This window comes from Chenopodium album, chromosome 2, assembly GCF_948465745.1.
Source record: "Chenopodium album chromosome 2, dcCheAlbu1.1, whole genome shotgun sequence".
Taxonomy (NCBI): Eukaryota; Viridiplantae; Streptophyta; class Magnoliopsida; order Caryophyllales; family Amaranthaceae; genus Chenopodium; species Chenopodium album.
The window spans coordinates 62,558,711-62,566,685 of record NC_137835.1 but is presented as its reverse complement, the minus strand read 5'-3'; positions in this window follow the sequence as shown (position 1 = coordinate 62,566,685).

Sequence of the window (7,975 nt, the reverse complement as noted above, 5' to 3'; positions counted from 1 at the left end):
GCACCCTTTCTGAGAACTTCTACTCCTAAGGCTTTTCCACCGATGTGGTTGGCACATATTCCTGAGTATGCTTCTTCCATGATCTTCTCACGCTCCCACTCTGGGATACACCTTAGCAGTTGTTTAGAGAAGCCCTTTTTGTTGAGCTCCCTATTCATTACCACGTACTAGTTAGCGTCTTTCGTAACTTTCTTAGCTTGCACTTCGTCGTCCGGCAGCGAGCCGTGAACTTTGTATGCCATTATATCTGTGAACCAAGCTCGTTACTGCCCGATGCAATTTACTTGCTCCTTTTCAGCGATACTGCTTTCCTCCAGGACTTCCACCATCACCTTCCTTGTGAGGCTCTACAGGGTGGAACTAGCTAACTTTGATACCGCATCAGCTTGAGAGTTTCCCGCTCTAGGGACCAAGTCCCACTGGAAGTGGACTAGCTGAGCTGCCAACTCCTTTACCTTGGTTACATACTTCAGCAATGTGGATCCCTAATCTCATAATTCCCCTTCAGTTGACTGGCTACAAGCTGAGAGTCAGTATGTAGATAGACTTTCTTGGCGTCGGATGCGATACTCATACGTAGGCCTGCCAATGCTGTCTCGTACTCTGCCTCTTTGTTTGATGCCTTGAATTTGAACTTAATGGCATACTCGAATACATTTCCCTTTGGGGATGTCATTATGATCCCGGCTCCGCTCCCAGTTTGGGTTGATGATCCATCTACTTCCACTTTCCAGATTCCAATGTCATCTTCTTTCTCTTCGTAAGAGGCTTCCACAATAAAATCTGCTAAGGCTTGTGCTTTGATAGCTGCCCTAGGCTTGACCTCGAACTCATACACAGAGATTTCAATGGCTTATTTCAAGAGTCTGCCCGATACATCCATTTTTTGTAATGCTTTTTCCAGTGGGTGATTTGTGAGGATTTGTATTATGTGCGCGTCAAAATATGGTTTCAGCTTCCTTGCTGTTGTTACCACCGCAAAAGCTAATTTCTCCACCAATGGGTACCTTTACTTAACCTCGATCAGCATGTGGCATACAAAGTATATTGGCCTTTGCTGTTTTTATCTTTTTACCAGGAGAACGACTGCGATTGTTTGAATTGATGCATAAATGTACAACTACAATTTTTCTCTCAGCTCCGGGCTGATCATTGTTGGGAGCTTATTTAGATGCTCTTTGATACCCTCAAAGGCTTCTTTTTCTTCGGCTCCCCACTCGAATTCCCTGTTTCTTTTCAGTAGCTAGTAGAACAGTACAGCTTTGTCATTTGACTTGATGATGAACCTAGTAAGTGCGGCCATTCTGCCTGTCAGCTGCATGATATCCTTAATTCACTTAGGCTCAGGAAAACTCAAGACTGCTTCAACCTTCTCCAGATTCGCGTCTATCCCTCTCCCGCTGATAAAAAAGCCTAAGAATTTTCCCGAGCTCACCCCGAAGACACATTTCTTTGGGTTGAGCTTGATGTTATACTTGTTCAGGGTGGCAAATGTTTCCTCCAAGTCCATGATATGTCCTGCCTGCATGACGCTCTTGAAAAGCGAGTAATAGTCTTTTGGGCATGCTTTTTTGAGATCTTTGAAATCAACACACATCCTCCACTAGCCATTTGCCTTCTTCACCATGACCATGTTGGCTAGCCACTCCAGGTAATCGCAGGGCTCAATGAATCCAGCCTCCAGGTGTTTTTCCACTTCTTCCTGGATTGCCTAATTTTTCTCCGCGGAGAAGCTTCGTTTCTTCTGCCTTACTGGCTTAACATCTTCCTTCACATTAAGCCTGTGAACCATGATTGTAGGGTCAATTTCGGGCATCTCATCTGCTGATAATGAAAAGATGTCTTTGTTCTTCCTCATCAATTCTATGAGGTGCACCCCCACTCCAAGATCAATGTCCTTTCCGATTTTTACTATTCTTGAAGGATCACCTTTTGTGAGCTCGACTATAATATGCTCCCTGCTGGGAAGTGGTCTAGCCATCTCTTCCTTTGCGTGCTTAAAATTTTCCATGGCTAGCTTCTGTTTATCCTTCTCCCTGTATATTCTTCATGCTTTTCTTTTCTTGACTTTTTCTCAACCTGTTCAATGAATCTTTGCTCTGCGATTGGCTGCTATCTAGTCCTAGCAGGCTTCTTTAGGGCAGTTACGTAACATTGTTGAGCTGTTTTCTGGCTTCCCCTGACCTTTGTTGACCACCCTTCATTGGTTGTGTAAGCCATGGCAAGATGATAGATGGAAACCACTCCGCCAATGTTGTGGATGAGCGGCCTCCCCATGATAATATTGTAAGGTGAAGGAAAGTCTATCACCAGGAACTCTGCTCGAATATCATGTCTCTTTGACCTTTCTCCTACTCGGACTAAGATCTCGATTATACCTTCTGGGGTTAGTCCAGATCTATTGAACTTAATGACTTAATAACTCACCCATTTTAGGTCCATTCTGTTTAACTTCAACTCCTTGAATGTGCTGATATATATGACGTTGGCTGAGCTGCCCCCATCTATCAATATTCGGTCTACCTCCTAGTTTGTAATTCTCGTCGTTACTACCAGAGGATCATCATGAGGATAGATTTTGCCCTTCTGGTCATGCTCACCAAATGTAGCTCGTGGTTGCGGGGGAAGAGGTGACCACTTGCGCTTCTCATTATAGTTTATCTGATGTATCATTGCTTGTAGGTCTGCCCGCGCCTTGTTCACTGTTCCCCCATGCACTGGTCCTCCGCTAATCACGTACACCCTGCCTTCTGGCTTGTTGTCTCTACCCTCAGCGGGACCTCTGTTACCTCCTCTGCGGTCACGGGCTGCTTTGTCCTCTTCTCTTCTTTTAGGGGGATCAGCCTGTTCTTTGAACTGGTTCAGATACCCCCTTCTGACTAGGTCTTCTATGTTGTCTTTTAAGTGTGTGCATTCATCATTTGTGTGGCCATAGTCCCTATGGAAGTCTCACCACTTATTGGGATCACAGTTCCTATTAACCATCCTCGGAGGTCTCTACCACTTGTCATCAGCTTTGTTCACGCTGAAGATGTGTGATCTCGAGTGAGTGAATGGGGTATAATGGTCGAACCTTCCAGGTCTTCCTCCCCTCTTCGGTTCTACCCTTATCATCCTAACAGCTCGATCTGCCTCCCTGCGACCTTGCTCAGCTTTGGTAGGCTGGTCAGCCCTGGCTGTGTTTTCTGCCTGGGTGACTTCTGCCCGCTTAACTAGGTCGTTTGGCGCCTGCCTGCTCAGCATTGCTTTGTCGGTCTTGTCTGCCTTGATGAACTCGTGCGCTTCAGCTAGCGTCTTGAGGCTCTTACGTCTCATACACGCTCTGAATGGTGAGCCTAGTAGCAAACTGCTCTTCATTGCCGGCAATGCTACCTCCTAGCTGATATTTGGGATAGTTGTTGCCTCCTTGTTGAATCTGGTGATAAACTCCCTCAGGGGCTCATCTTTCCCCTGAACTAGTGACATTAACTCAGTTATCATCTTAGTTCGACCTACCAAGGTGATAAAATGCTCCATAAACATTATTTTCAACTGATTATACGAGTACATGGAACCCTTGGGAATGGCTCCATGCCACTCCGCTACCAGCCCCTCCAGAGTTAGCGGGAGTGCTTTGCACCAGACTTAGTCCGTCATGGTTTAGAGCACCATGTGGTTCTCAAAAGCCAAGATATGATTCTTAGGTGTTGTGGTTCCATTGTACCTACAGCTCGTCATATTTATCTTATCCATCGGCTCCTCCAAAATCTCCGTGCAAAAGGGGGAATCATCTGGAATAACCTGAATCCGCGCTTGCTTCTCCCTGTAAAGGCTCGATCATCGCTTAGAGGCTAGAGACCTGCTGCGGCTGAATCGTTTCTCCGGGATGCCCTTAGCTTTGGATATCTCCTCCACGCTCCATTCTGGGTTTAGATTCCGAGCTTCCAATTCCAACACCTTCTTCCTCATCTGGATGAGATCCTTCTTCTCGGGAGTAAGGTTTTCGGGTGTTGCCATCTTCACCGCTGGTTCCGTAGTTGTTGCTACTTGTGACGACCTCGCTACCTTGCAAAAGGTAGCAAGGACTGCTGTCATCGCTGCCAACAGCTCTGTATTGCACTAAAAGAGGTTTTGCAGAATAACTGGCATGTTTACGTGTTGTGGTTTCTGATCGAGGGTTGAATAAGTCGTTAAACTACTACCCTAAAAAAATTAATCATTTATATACCTAAAGTACCCTAATACAAGTATAGGGGCAAGTAAAGGGTCGAACCACTAAGGAAGCTCACTCATTCAACATCAATTTTCACTAATTCAAGAGTAAAAAGGAGAATGTTTTTGTTGGTTTTTGAATAGAGAGCACTAAAACTACAAATAAGCAAAGATAATGATGATTAAAATCAAGAGAGAATGACGCTAGGGATACGGGGGTGTCAAACATGATTAGAAAGAGGGGAACAATAATGGTTATCATGCTGAACATGCCAAAGAACACAAGATACTACCTAAACAATTCATTCTCAAGCAGTAGTCTAAGCAAATCAATGAAAAAGGTCTATACTAATAAGGATCATTCTCATGCATCCTATTAGTTACAATCAAATTAAGAGAATAACGAAATACAATCCATTGAAACTCCACTTTAATAACTCATTCTCATGCAATCATTAAAACAAAGATGATCTTAATCTAGTTCAAATCACTTTCATGCATTTAAACTAGAAAACATCAAATAGAGTGCAACAGTAATCTCAAGCTATCAAAAATCATGTCTTTCATCCATTTACGGTATGAGTTCAATCCAACCATCATCATTCATCCAATATCAACTCATATTTTCCACCCCTTCCCCTAGATAAAAGATTAGCCTAGAGAATTGAGATTAAACATAATATCAAAACTAGAAACAAACTCAAGAAACTCAAAACAAAACATGATAAAAAAACAATGAAAACAACAATAACTAGATGAACTAAAAAGATTTACAAAAATAAGCAACAATAAAGCAAATAAATAAAACTAAAGGAAAGGATTAGAGATTACTAAAGAAAGAATTAATGAAAGATGAAAACTTGAAGTCTTACTTGATTGAAGATTAAACTTGAGCAAAGTTGAATATCATAAGGAAATTCGAGTAACAATCTACTCTCTCTCTCTAAAATTATCTAATCTAACCTTAAGAGAGAGAAGCTCTCCTAGACTAATTAAGAAAATAGCATAAAAATCTCCTCCCCCTAATTACCCAAAAAATGGGTATTTATTCAAAGCTAGGAAAATAGAATAAAAATAAAAGAAAGGGAAATAAAATAAGTAAACTAAAAAGAATGAAATAAAATAAACAAAAGAAAAATAAAGAAAGAAAAATAAAAGGAAAAAGAAATTAAAATAATAAAACAATCAATCCCCCACTAAACCATAAGACCACCAATCTCTTCTTCTTTGATTTTTAAGCTGCTTCAAAGGGGAATAATCCCTTGCTTCACTCACCATCAAACTCCATCTTCAAACATCGTCATCAAATCCCCACCATTCATTATCATCAACTATAATTGAGCATCAAATCGTTGCCATTCGATTTTCATTAAAATCACGTGAGAAGCTCGTGGTTGAACCCTCATTTGCGCGCCTACAAAGAAGTCTCGCTGAGGTCGCGCAAACTTACTGCCTACAATCTGAATTTTGACTCCATTTGTGCGCCTTCTGACAGGGCTGTGCAGCCTTGAAAAGCTTCAATCAAATTGGACCTTAATTAAGGTTAGATTGTTTGCAAATGGTGAATTGGTTGTTGTCGTTGTGGTGTGTGTGAGGTGATGAGTGGCTGAAGTTGGAGGTCGGTGGTTGCTACTCAGTTGATGGTGGTGCAGGTGGCGCTGCTTTGTTTTGTTGTTGCTGCAATTGCGGGCAATTGGTGGTTGCGAATTGGCTTGCGATGCGGCTTGGTAAGGGTGATTAGAGTTGTTGTTACAGGTGTTACGATGAAGTTGGGTGGCTGCAACTGCGGTGAGGGAATGGAGCAGCTGCTAGGTGTAGTTAGACGTGGACAGTGGTGTTAATGGTGAGCTGAGAGCTACGTGAGGTAGCAAGGGCTGCTGGTGGTTGTTTGGAGATGCGGGGGCTGATTGGTTGAGTGAGGGAGCAAGGGTTGCTGGATGTTTTTGGTTGTAATTGGATGGCTCAACTTGGACCATGATCTTAAACCTACACACAAACAAACCCGAGGGTGAAACTGAGACAAATAAAATAAAATAAATAATAAAATTGAACTAAATAAGCTAAAATTGAAAATAAAAGACATAAAACTAAACTAACAAAATTAAATAAAAACACAAACAAATAAAATATGAAAAAGACTAAAAACTAATTGAAATAAATAAAAGTAAATTAGAATAATTTCAAGGAAAAAAAAATAAAGAATGAAATATAACAAATCAAAAGCAAATAAAATACGACAATAGACTAATTCTAATAAAAACGACGAAAAGAACTAAAACACGACAAAATAAAGAAATAAACTAGAAAGTTTATTAACGGGAAAACAAGAGAAAAAATAGGGAAAATAAGAGAAACCGAGCACGAAAATGACTCTAAAACTACTCCTTAAGAGTGACATAAATGTCACTTATCAAAAACTACTAAAATACATAAAATAAATATAAAAGATGAGAATAAGCAAATAATAGAAATAAAGGATAAAATGAGCTAAATTATTGGAAAATAAGCCGGAAAATGACTCAATGAACACCCTAGAAGTGACATAAAAGTCACTTATCAAACTCCCCCAAGCTAACCTTTTGCTCGTCCTCGAGCAAATTAGCACGAAACACGAGAGAAAGAGAGTGATTTATTCAAGCAAAGCTAAGACACTAAAGGAGTTAAGAATGTACACTAACTCACTTTCGTAGGAATCATGGTCAATTTTAGCAACCAAAGACAAGCCCTTTAAACCCCAAGATTACCCTAGAGGACGAGTGTGCTCTCGTGAGGGTTTCCTACGAGCTTAACCCACAACCCTAGACAAAAACTAAGGCAAAACAAAAAGAAAAATAAAAGCAAACACAAAAAAAAAACAAACACAACCATGACCAACATAACATGGCAAGGTTTAGGAAAACCAATCAAGCTCAAAGGCGGAAAATACTCCATTTGGACTCAAAAAGAAGAGACATGCACCAAAGAATAATCACCTTTCTCAATACAATGAGGGAAAACACGTTATAAGATGCTCATGGTTGAAAGAGACTAGTCTAAGCTAAGAATAGAGAACTAGAAAATTCATTCTCCGCCCTAGCCCCATCCAAGACGGTCCACGTTCTCTCAACTAGCTTCAAATCACCCTCAGTTAGCTCCTCATGATTCCACGAAGGAACAGGAAAAAGATTCAATTTGTGGAATTAGTGGGTCATCCCGACATCTCAACTATGCAAACTCTCTCCATAGGGTTGAAATCTATCTCCCTCCACCGGAATTTGACCTCACCCCTATAAAGTCTAAGGGTCTTAACTAGCGTTGTAACGTAAGGCAAAGGGTGAAGGCGGGGTAAAATTTTGATAATTTTAGTGATGTTTCCCAAGTGAAGCAAAAGGGTGATCAAACCTAAAAAAACAAACTCAAGAAATCACCAAACATCAAACAAAAATACCAATAATGCCATCTCCCCCAAGCCTACTCAACACCAACATTCCATAAAAACAAAAATGAAGTAACGCTCCCCCCCCCAAGCTTGAACAAAGCATTGTCCTCAATGCTTAACTTAGGGAAAAAAACGAAACCTACTTTTTCTTGTTTTTTTTGTATTTTTTTTACTCTTATTTGATGTCCTTGCCTTTTCTGGAATGCATTTGCTTTATTACACACAATATATAAAATTTACTTTCTTGCTTGGTACAAAGAGCATAATACTTTCTCATTTTCATTATAACACAAAACAAATTCTCAAACCGAAATGCTTCACAAACTAAGGGTTAGGGAAACGAAAGGTCATAAGGCTTGTAATGCG